Raw genomic sequence first — 12,042 nt, 5'->3', positions numbered from 1 at the left:
TGGCTTCAAACCTAATTGCCTTCCTGGGGGGCCCAACGGCTCTTCCTCCCTCAGGTCCCTGCAATCTGCACGTCCAGTTTTTAAACAAAGCTGTTTAGAATCTCTCAGGATTAAGTGGAAAATTGCAAGCCCAGACCTCTACCTCACTTTCTCTAAAATACAACATGTCATTCTACATGTTCATACAGTCCCATTCAAACCCAGCCAGTCACCCTGCCCCTCTGAGCCCTTCCATAGGGCTTGGCCCTATTGGGGGCTGGAGACTTGCTCAGGCAGGCTCTGCTCCCACTGTCCTTGGCACCGCCACCCCCAGGGCTTGTCGGAGAATATCAGCCCCCTAAGCATCCATTTCCACACTGTGGCAGGTGGCCAGGTAAGAGGGCTTAGGCAGGGCTGGCAGGTACTGTGTTCAAGTCTTACACCGCCCTCTAAGGAGGGGGTGTTCCCACCACAGGTAGACAGTGACGTATTGAAAGGGCTCAGGTGGGCCTCTCACCTGAGTCCCAGAACAACACAAGAGAACTCCTTCCCACACAAACCCACACGGGCACACCCAGCCACACACACGCTAGGGCAAACACATGCATACTAACCCACATGCACACAGACACATGTGCAGGGGCACACCCTGTCCCAGCCTTGCTCTGAGCACCCCCCTGAGATCACTTCCCTTACCTGTCCACTGGTCTCAGAGACCCGTCCCCACCCCCAAGCCCTCTCCCTGACTCAGAGCCTGGCACATTTCCCTCACTGGGAGGGGGAGGACCACGCATGCGTGTGCCGCCAGCCACATGCACCCTGCATGCTGGTAGGAGGCCGTGGGCACGGGTGGGTATACACAGCCAGGGCTCCGGGGGAATTCCCAGGCAGAGACAGGCATTGTTCAGGTTTTACAATCATGTATTTGCTTTAATGTTTCTTTTTAACCTGAGAAACAGCAGTTTTTTGAATCTGCATGAAGATGCTATAAGGGTTAGCAGTGGCCTACGCTGCTAAGGCCAAGGGTAAGAACGCACCAAGCTCCCGTGCCAGAACAGGACCCTCAGCCCTCCTGCAGAGACAGTCAAGCCCCCCCCAGTATGCGAGAGGATTCCAGGGGTTCTGCTGAGCTGTCTGACTCTCCAGACCCCCTGGACAGTTCTCCACTCACATCCTTTCCTATCACAAGGTCAGATATTTGAACAAACACTGACCATTGAGCATAGATATGGTCACAAGACTCTCAAAAAGTGAGTATTCAAAATACAGTTAATTTCCCACCACTGTCTGAGGAGTGGGAAGGAAGACTAAGTAGAGAAGAGGTGTGATAAACCCAAGAGCACAGACAGTATTAAACAATAGATACTCAAAAAATAATCTACATTTCACTCCTGAGTATAGACTAGAGCACACAGGCTGTGACACTCAAAGCCAGCAGAGGTGCTCCTTCTGGCTCTGTCACATTCACAAGGACCTCAACCCAGTTCAGGCTGAGTTTTTGGTTCAGTACGAGGGAAAGGGTTTGGAAGCTGGACTACACCCAGGCAGATATTCTCGCTTCATTATGCTGTGGCTATAACTGAAGTTGAAATTGTCAACTCACCAGGCTGGAGTGCAGCCATGGAACCTTCTAGCTCCTAAATGCATCGGGCAGGGGCAGGAGGCAGTTAAAATGAAAGCAGCAGCAGGGCCACCGGCACAGGACGGAAGTCAGGCCTCAAGACCCTGCCACTGACCGGACAGGCAACCATCTCTGTAAACAACCTCCGCCCCATCCCACTTCCATCAGAAACCAGGGCCTCTGTTTTAATCATTAACTTCACTCTTTCCTCCTCCATGTACCTCTAGGCCAGAGGCAGAGAGGGCCCTTGTAAGAGGAGGAGGTATTCGGGAAGCCCCAGGACTGGAAGCCAAAACCCCCTCGTCCCACTCAGAAACCACCTTTATCAAAGCTCAAGGAACCTTAGCAAAGGGCGGTCCAGACTCCCATTTTTCAGGTGAAGAAACCAGCCTGATGAAAGCAACTAATTTGCCAAAGGTCACAAAGCCCATTAGAGGCAGAGGCAGGAGCCGGGTGAGAGCCTCCATCCAGGAGCTGGCCATCATTCCAGAGGCTCAACAGCATGACAAGAAACGACACAACCAAAGCCCTGTGAGGCCAAAACCATAGGAAAGGATAAACTTCCTGTCTGGAGGTCCTTCCTTCAGGTCTCCCTCCCAAATGTACAGAAGGACGGTCTTCTGGCTAGAAATGACTGGTGGTGTCAGGGGCCGTCTGTCTCCCCAAGGCTGTGCAGGCCTCCTGGGAAGCTTGCCACCATGTTCTGCCCTGGCAGGACCCCCCGGGAGCAGGCTGCACAGGATCTCCATGATAGGGCAGGCCATACTGTGTGGGGCCAGGAGGCGCTGAGTGGCAAGGGGTGACCTAGTCCTCAAGTCTTTCCCTCCCTGCTGCTTGCTGTCTGCCAGATTGGTTTCCTTGGGCTCAGGCCACTGTGCCTGGCTGCACTGCACAGTCCATCCACAGACGGTGCTCCAAACCCCACAGCGCAACAATGAAAGCAGACACCCCACCCGAGCCCCAGGGAGGAGGGGGGAAGACTTAAAATGGGAGCTCCCACATTCCTGCCACGGGAGCCAAAGGAGGGACCTGGAGGTGATTCTCGGGAGCCACAAGAAGGGGCTCCTGGCCTGTGGTAGGAAACGCAGGCGCTGCGGGCTAGGGTCTGAATCCCCACCTCACCTCCCACTACAGATGTGGTCTTAGGCCAGGCTCCGGCCAGCCCTCAGCCTCAGCTGTGGCCACTGTAACATGGGGGCAAATGACAGCTACCTTGTAGGATTCTTGTGAAAATTCAAGGAGATTTAAATGAAGATTTAATATGACTTCAGTTAAATTCGTCGTGGACACAGTCTGAAACCATGGCTACTGGTGATGATGATAAATGTGAACGCTGGCATCCTAAGTATGACGTGCAAAGTATGGCAGGACAATAAGAGGTCCGTGGCCACTCCTGGGACACCAAATAGTCTCTGCTGCAACTCACAAAGAAAGGAATCTTTGGGCAAGATAAGTTACCAGCCAGCACCATCCTTCCAACCACCACCCCCATCCCCACCCCAATACTGCTGAGTTCTTGGAACGTAAGAGATTTAGCAATCATCCAGGAGGAGAAAGCCACAGGATAAAACACACATAAATTAAAACATAAAAAGACCCAGGTCTTTAAGCAGTACCCCCAGGGAACCTGAATCAGCACCATCCACAAGGGCTGCCTTACTGCCTAAGTGGCTTCTGCCTGGCTCCAGTAGGGCAGGGACCTTGACGCACAAGTGCTTGGACAAAGAAGCTATCAGCAAGACCCCAGGAAGCTGTGGAAGCAGAGATTAGGATCCTGGAGAGGGTCCTGGCAGAGGGTGCCCACCCGGAGGGCCAGGGACATTGCTGCGGCAGCCAGGATAGAGAACTATAGAGAACAGAGACAGGTAGGATTGGCCGGATTCCCCCAGATTCTTTTCTGGCCAGCTAGTGGGAGGTCCTCTACCCTGGCTCCCAAGCCTGCTGGGAGGAGACAGGAAGCAGGAAGGTACAGGCCTCTCCTGTGTCCCTGGATTTCCTCCCTGTAATCAAGGTGGCCAGGAAAGAAATTAAGAGAACTACCCCAGCCATCAATCAGAAATAGTGGGGAGGGAGTAACTGTCTCCTTACCCCCAAAGCCCAATTTTAGGAGCTTATCAAAATGCAAAGTCAAAAGCCACGACAGAGAGACATCTAGCAAACATCAGCATACCATTCATTCTATCCTCCCTCCCCAAGAATGACTTTAGACAGTTTATAACACAAAGATTTTCAGAGACCCCATCACACGATGGACCCAGACTGACCTGTTTCTTTGAATTTCCTACAAGCACCTTGGCTGCTGACTGAGGGGAGAAGATCCCAGGATATTCCTGCAGAAAAATAAAAAATTAAGTAATTGCTTTGCTGTGAAGCCACTCTAGGGTGAATTCCGTCCAGCAGTGGCCACTCTTTGGAGAGGAGGCCTCCCATCTAGAACCTAGTCAATCAACAGATGGAGAAAACCAGAAATGGTAAACTGCTTCCAGCTGCTACACCAAGTTCACTCAGCTAGTAGTGGGTGCCTAAAGCATCATACGCAGAACCCAAGCCCTGGCCTGGTGGTTAAGACAGCTGTGATCTATTAGTAATGTCTGCTGTGGGCAGTTACAGAAGGAACAGAATCCATGCTATACATATTTGCCATCTGTGGAGTAGACCTTGGCATCAAGGGCTTAACATTTGTCATTTTGACCACTCACAAAATGACCCAAACTTTCAAGATATGTAAAACTGTTGAACTTTACTGAGACCTGAGTGTAACGCACAGCCCCTATGGGGCTGATGTAAAGGAACAGGACATGTTGTTGTTTTCATCTCTACCACATCCAAACTTTCTCTTGTGGAGCAATAAAAACGTGGTGGAAAATGCCCATCAAGTGAGAGAGAAATCTGCAGCAGGAGTTGAAAGGGTAGTTAACTCAGGGTATGAAAATATATACAGGAAACACTTGGCTCTCTGCAGAAACATGACACTGGAGAAAGCCAGGCCCATGTACAAAGACTGCTGCGGATGCAAATCTGGCATTCTAGAAGGTACAAGATTCATTTCTTGAGGACATCAGAGGTACACACTGTGCCCACTCTGTGATGCTCAGCAGTGAGTAGTGGGCCAGGAAGAACACAGAGGGAGTCAGAATCCACCCCCTGAAGGGGCTTATCATCTACTTGGAGACATGATGGTACACAATGGAAACAGTAAATGGCCTTGCACATTCCCAGTCACGCAGCTTAGAATCAGCTTCAGTGCCCCTTCCTCCTCTCCTCACCACCCCCATTCAATTAATTCACAAATGCTCTAACCCTGCTTCCAAAATGTCCCAGATCTAGCTCCACCTTGCCATTCCTCACAGCTGCCCAGTGCTCTCCCCACCATGATTTTCCTCCTTCCTGGGCCCCAGACTCACCCTCCTTAGACCTCGCCCTGCTTCTGCGGCCCCTGCTCGAAAACCTGCCAAGTTCCTGTCTCTCCAGCAGCAGCCCAGTGCCTGCAATGGTGGGCACTCAGCTTCTTATGACGGAACGGTCGGTCGAATGGATGAGATTCTTTGGCTGTGCATTTGTGGCCACCCACAATAGGCCCACTGTCTACCTGGTCCAGCCTTCTATTTCTCTTCATGCAACCTACTCACCAGCCCACACTCTCAGCACCTCTCTACAGGCTCATCCTTCCTCCCTTCTGCTCAACTGCAAGCCACTCTTCAAAGTTCACATCAAATGCCACCCGCTGCATGAGGTGCTTCTCCAGAATTGAGGTGGTTAATCTCCTTGTTCGAACTCACATAATACCATGGGCCACTCACCTTGTACCTTGAATTGTCACTTTTTGAACCCCTCTCTTGACCTTTTACTGCATTATACACGCCATGAAAACAAGGACCTTTATCTTTTTCATTTTTGTATCATCAGAACTTAGCACAGACTCTTGTACTATGACACACACACCAAGTGTTGGTGGATTTCACTAAAGAATCACCCCCAGGCAGTGTATAAAAGTCAGGAGAGATGAAGACAGAAAATGCCACAGGAGTTCCAAGGAAAAAGAGGTGCTTTGATGGATGGGTGGACAGAGAAGCCTCCAAGAAGGAACTCAGGCATGAGTAGGGTCTTGAAAGAGGGGGAGGTGGGAGCAGGGAAGAGCAATCCAGAAAGGTGGAACAGTGTGAACTCACGGACAAAGGAGGAATGAGCAAAGCATGCTTGGGAGATCAGTTTGGCTGGAAAATCAGCATGCTTGGGAGATCAGTTTGGGTCCCTGGGCGAGAAGGGTGGGAGATAAGGCTAGCCAGGCAGGCTTGGAGATGGACAGGAAGGATGCTGAGTGCCAGACTAAGGTACCTGGATTTGACTCATTCCCTCTTAGTCAGTGAGGATGACAATCACACCAGGCCTAGGCCTTAATGGTAGAAGAAGTCTTGTTTCTCTTGTTCTGAGCATATTAGTCTAGTCTCCTTAGCTAGGTTATAAATAACAACCACCATTTACTGCACACCTGCTGTGTGTGAGGCCCTAAGCTACGAGCTTCACATACATTATCTCATTGCTCCTTCCAACAGCCCTGAGAGCTTCATATTGTTATCCTGGTTTTGCAAGCAGGAAGCTAAAGCTACAAGAGGTGAAGGCACTTGCCCAAGGCCTCACCCACTCACTCACTTACTCACCAATACAGTGGTACTGGAGTTAGACACAGGGATGGGGCCAGCACTCCAACCAGCTACCACAGGCCCCAGGACTTCCCTTTGAAGCCGGGCTGCTTCTTCACAACCCTCCTCAATAATTCCTTAAAGCCAACATTTATTAAGCACATAGCAGGAGCAGAATAAAGCACACAAAGAACGGTGGTTTGGTGGGGGGCGGGGTGGGGGGAGAAATGGAGAGTTATTGTTTAATGGGTGTACAGTTTCAGTTTTGCAAGGTGAAAAAGTTCTAGAGATCTGTTGCACAACAACGTGAGTATACTTAACCCAAATGAACTCTACGCTTAAATATGAAGATGATACATTCTGTTACTTTTTTTTACACAATAAAAAACTTTTTTAAATAAAGCACACTTATTATTTGACTGATCAGCTGTCCCTGGCATCTTATTTTGTTAATCATCTAACTCAGGAAGAGACTCTAGAAACATTTTAATCCAGTGACCCTCCAAAACACAGAGCTGAAAAGGGGAGGTAACATGTCCAGGGCTGCACAAACAGATGGTGTTAGAGCTAAGATCAGAGCCCAGCTTCCACAGACTTAATAGGGAAGAATGACAGAGACAGCACAGTATAATGCAAAACACATGGCAGGGGGGTGGTCAGAAGCCACAGGTTCAAGTTCTGCTTCCTTCCACCTAATGAGTTCTGTAACCTCAGAGAAGTCATTTATTCTCTCTGAGCTTCATTTTCCTAATCTATAAGAAGACAATTAAAAAGAACATATACTTAACAAGATTAGGTGTGAGTCAAATAAAATTATATACAGCTAATAACGCAGTGAAAGCATTTGACCAACTACGAATTACCTTATAAACACTGGTTATTGTGATTAATACTAAATATCTGTTCATAGATTTAAAGACTAAAATCTGATTTAGTCAGATCAAACAAAAAACAATCCCATTCCATTCTGGTCCACTCTCAGCTGTTCAGAGCCTTGCACATAGCAGGTCTTCAATGAGTGAGTGCAGAACTGAATTACCCTTCAAAGTTTTCTCCACCCCCATCCTGTTCCCTCCCTCACCCCCAACCCAGAGCCCAGCTGCATCAGCCATGCCAGGACCAGGTGGAAGATAGGAAGCCCCTGTGAATGTCTGCCTCCCTGGCTGCATTCCTTAGCTAAATATAAATGATTTGTCCAGTCCATTGTTTGAAATTATCCATAATACCTCGCCTCCCCTCCCCATTACTTACGATGACAAGCTGACTGCACATCTTTATAGCAGAACATACATACAAAACATTCTCTGCGGCTATTTTTAGTAGAGAGAGGGAAGCTGGTGGGTATACAGGGATCAGATAATGAGTCCTCAGTTTTCTCCACTAGTCCAGGAAAGCTTCCTGGAGGAGGAAATACCTGAGTCACTTCAGAGAAGGGGGCAGCTGCAGGTCAGAAAGACACCCTCACATGAGTGTGCTTCTCTGGACCAAAGGGAGGTGAGCTGCTGCCTTCTAATCCCCATTTTTGGGATGGGGAGGAAAGGCCAACACAACCCGGGAGGCTGGGGGGGGGGGGGGGGATCCCATATTACTCCAATACTTCAAATTGGCCCAGACAGTACACGCATTTGGGGAGGGGTTAGGGAAGAGGCCAATATCTTTTTCAAAAAGAGAACATCCAAGACTGGATCCAGTTCCGAGATACACAAGTACAAACACTGTTCACATAACAAGCCAGTTTCTTGTTGGGACTTTTTTTTTTTTTCCCCAACCACAAGAAAGTTTTTTAAAGTCCCAAACTTGGATACACAGATGGACTACATCTTGGAACTCGGGATGTGCCAAAGCCCTGTCACTGTGAGTGCCGATCTGCCAGCGGTGGCCCAAGGAGTGGTCAGGGGTGTCCGGCGAAGGGGGGAGGCAGGCAATATCCCAGCCCCGCCCGAGCTCCCGCCCTCCCTGAGGGCGCGCTATAGACTACCCCAAGCCAGTCCACGGAGCCACACAGTCAGAAAGCCTTGACAGCTCTGAGGCTCTCTCTTTCTGCTGCAGCCTACAGCCCTCCCATCCCTTCACTTGGCATTCCTCTGTCCGCTCTCCCGCAGCCCCGTTCCCAAAGGGTCTTCGTCCGAGCCTCTCCGCCTGCAGACCACTCTTCGCTCTGTTACAGGACTCCGCGCACACACACCCCCTTCCCCGGCCGCTTCCCGCGTCCTCACAGGGCGCCTACCCCATCCCTCCCTCGGCTCGCCCACTACCGCCCTCCCGACACCCCTCCCCGGGACGCCCCGGAGTCGCTCCCCTCGATGGAGATCCGGGCCGGGGCTGGCGCGGCCCGCCCACAGCGGGCCCGAGCCCCGCAAGGCCGCGCGCTCCCGAGCCCCCGGGCCCGCCGCCCGCCCCGACCGCACTCACCGCGCTTGGGGAACGTGGGGTCCCGGCTCGCTCCCGCTCCCGCACCGCCGCCGCCGCCGCGGCCGCCAGCGGAAACGGGGGGCGGGGCCGGGGGGCTCGCGGCGGGGGGCGGGGCCTGCCCAGGAATGGCGAGGCCGCGGGGCGGGGCCGGCGGCGGGGCGGGGCCGAGGTGCAGCAGCCCGAAGCGCGAGGGGAGGGGGTCCGGAGCGCGAGGGGAGGAGGGGCCGGGGCCCTAAGAGGGAGCTGGAGCGGGTCCTGGAGGCCGGGGCTTCGGACACCCCCTGGCCGCACCCCAGCGTCCGAGGCGGAGGGAGCCCGTGGTGAGGCCGGGGCCGCGCTGGGCACCGGCGTCCAGGGCCAGGCGTGGCCGCCCTCTGGGCTTCCTTCCGGAAGCCTCCCTCCCCTCCCACCTCGCGGCTCCGACCCGCCGCTCAGCCGGGGCGTCCGCACGACGCCACCCCCCTGCCACCGCGGGCCTGGGCCGCCGCCGCGACCAGACGCGGGGAGGGAGCGGGAGGATCCCGGGAGGCCGCGCGCCCGCCCCGCCCCGAGGGCTGTCGCGGCCTGGGTCGCCTGCGTCCCCCGGGAGCCAGGCCGGCCGGTCTCCCGCCCCCGCCCCCACGCCTGAGAAATCCGTCTGCGGTATTTCGGGCGGACTAGATGTTGACCACGCGGTGTGTAGTAGGTCCTGTCCGCAGATACCCTGGAGGAAGAGCCGCTATTTGCCTCCCCAGGAGCGCAAGGCCTCCAAGTGTTGGTAAAGGGCACCGTGTGGTGGAGGAACTGAATTGAAGCAGGAAAATTCAAGTTAGGCATCTCTGGCCCAGCGCTTCCTATAGGCCTTTCTGGGCCTGGATTCTTGAAGTCAGAAGGCCTGACTCTTTTCCCAAGTGAGGGCGCCTTCCGTCTCTCCTCTCCAGTATTACTGTCCTCAGGCGGGTTCTGTGCTCCCCACGTGCAACCATGGTGTGTTGAGTATGACTTGAGACAGATTTTTTTTTTTAACCTGACTGTAATTACCAGGACCCCTTGACCTCTCCTAATTAGACTGGCAGTTTCTTCTCATCTCCGGGGCCCCCTCCCCTTATACACTCACAGTCTTGCTTTTGTCTATAACACTTGACCAAATAATCCACCTCCTTCTGACTCCCCTTTTCCTTCCTTCAACACCTTGTTCACACACACAGCCCCATAAAGTCTTCCTACACTAACCCCCACCCACCCCAATGTCTTCAGTCACTGTGGCAGTCCTTTACCCTTGAGCACAATGCTGCTAGTTCTGCCCAGCTTCCAGAAGAGGAAACAGACCCAGCAAGGGAAAGGGACTTTCTAGCAATATCTGCCTGGGAGTGGTCCTACTGTAAAAACAAAGAGAGGCAACCTGGTATGGGAGCAACCATGGGGCTTTTGAACCCATCAGACTCTGAGTGGAATCCCAGCTCTGCCTCTTACGGGTTGTGACCTCTCTAGACCTCAATTTCCAAACCTGTGAAATGTGACTTAGTAATATCAATGCCACAGGGCTGATGGGCTTACTAAGACCATGGAGGCCAAAGCACAATATCTGATGCATGCTGGATGTTTAACAAATGTTAGTTTCCCCCGCCCTTTAAAGGAAGATACACAAATCTGAAATAATAGAATTATGGAGCCTTAGGGCTGGAGAAACATGAGAGGTCCCTAAGCAATACCCCAGAAAGTGGTTGCTCACCCTTCATCTACACATCCAGAGATGGGGACTCAGTGCCCCCAAAAGGGTTTGCAGCTGCAAAAATATCCTGTGGGGCAAAGCTATAGAGGATGTGGGATTACTCACCATAAAAGTCACTACAGTGACTTGTAGTCTGTGAGGCAGACACACACGGGTCGTGTCCATTGAGGACAAAATTGAAATAATTGGCCTAATGAGGAGGAAGATGTGCTTAGGGCGGGAGCTTCCAAAAGCACGGGGCCACGGTTTTCTGTAGCTGACTTCTGAGGAATGTCATCAAGTTTCTGTCCTGGAGATTCTGGAAATGCTGAGGAATAATTCCCCTAGTGATAGGGTGACTATATCCAGGTGGTCAGGACACAAGCCATTCACTCTACTTGTCGTGACAGAGTTATTAATAGTCCCCCTTTCACTCTCAAAATAGCCTGATTTGGACAAAAAACTATATGTCACGTTAACTATGAACAAAGGCAGTACTCCAAACAGCTCCTTCCAGCCCTGGTTGTCAATGGTTTCACTGGAATTTCTGAATCCCCAAAGACTTCAAAAATTTCTATGTCCATTTATCCCCATTGAAATCACCAAATCAAATCAAAAGTGATCAGCACAAGTTTCCCCAAGTCAAGCTGAAGGACAGTGCCTGATGAATTGTGACACCTAGTGGGGAAAGTTCACACTGCCTGAGGCTGAGTTTTAGGAACACCACATTCACACAGGTTTCTCCGAGTCAGCCTGAGAAGCAGAGAACAAGCTAACATTTATCAAGTACTTATGTGTCAGCCACAGTTCCAAGCACTTCACACGTTGTAATTCATTTGATCCCGACAACTCCATGAGATAGGTACTACCACCACCGTGGCTCCATTTCACAGATGAGGGAATTGAGGCTCAGAGGCTAGGGAATTTCCCCCAGGTAATGCGGCCATTAAAACTGAGCCAGGGGGCACCTAGGTGGCTCAGTCGGTTGAGCATCCAACTTTGGCTCAGGTCAGGATCTTGCGGTTCACTAATTCAAGCCCCACGTTGGATTCTGTGCTGACAGCTCAGAGCCTGGAGCCTGCTTCAGATTCTGTGTCTCCCTCTCTCTTTGCCCCTACCCTCCTCACTCTCTCTCGAAAATAAATAAAAACATTAAAAAAAAAAAAAAAAGACTGAGCCAGGGGGGTACCTGGGTGACTCAGTTAAGCGTCCGACTCTTGATTTCAGCTCAGGTCATGATGTCAACGTTCATGAGTTCAAGCTGTGTGCTGGGCTCTGTGCTGACAGTTCAGAGCCTGCTTGGGATTCTTGGTCTCCCTCTCTCTGCCCCTCCCCCTGCTTTGCTCATGCTCTCTCTCTCTCTCTCCCCCTCTCTCTTTCTCTCAAAAAATAAACAAATAAACCTTAAAAAAAAAAAAAAAAAGACTGAGCCAGGATATAACCCCAGGTTGTCTGACTGCAAGGCCTTGGCACTTAACTGCTACTCTATCCAGCCCGTGTCAGCTACATATGCTACGTTACTGCAGTGGTGTCTTCCCTCACAAGTGACTTCAACCAACCCTCTGCTATGGAGATGACATGCAGGGAGAGTAGGAAGCAGAGTGTGTGAGGAGCCAACCTCCACATCTACCAATAAAGAGTGATAGTTTCTGCATCTACTGGGGATGAAAATCAGGGCATTGAACCAGACCATGAGAAGA

The 12,042-nt window shown here is 51.6% G+C and overlaps 1 protein-coding gene across 3 annotated transcripts in view; it reads right to left on the bottom strand.

Moving 5' to 3' along the window:
• The window catches only part of TSPAN9 (tetraspanin 9), a 201,524-nt gene extending 192,727 nt beyond the window's left edge, over window positions 1–8,797 (bottom strand). For all 3 annotated transcript variants that reach the window (XM_047867764.1, XM_047867766.1, XM_047867765.1), the window contains exons 1-2: window positions 8,653–8,797; window positions 3,865–3,930 (exon numbers count right to left, since the gene is read on the bottom strand). The gene's annotated coding sequence lies outside the window, so the exon portion shown is untranslated. The remainder of the gene's footprint in view (window positions 1–3,864; window positions 3,931–8,652) is intronic.
• Between the last annotated feature and the right edge of the window lie 3,245 nt (window positions 8,798–12,042).

This window comes from Prionailurus viverrinus, chromosome B4 (assembly GCF_022837055.1).
Source record: "Prionailurus viverrinus isolate Anna chromosome B4, UM_Priviv_1.0, whole genome shotgun sequence".
Classification (NCBI taxonomy): Eukaryota; Metazoa; Chordata; class Mammalia; order Carnivora; family Felidae; genus Prionailurus; species Prionailurus viverrinus.
Note: the sequence above shows the minus strand (reverse complement) of the source record. Positions and strands in the feature narration are given on the sequence as shown.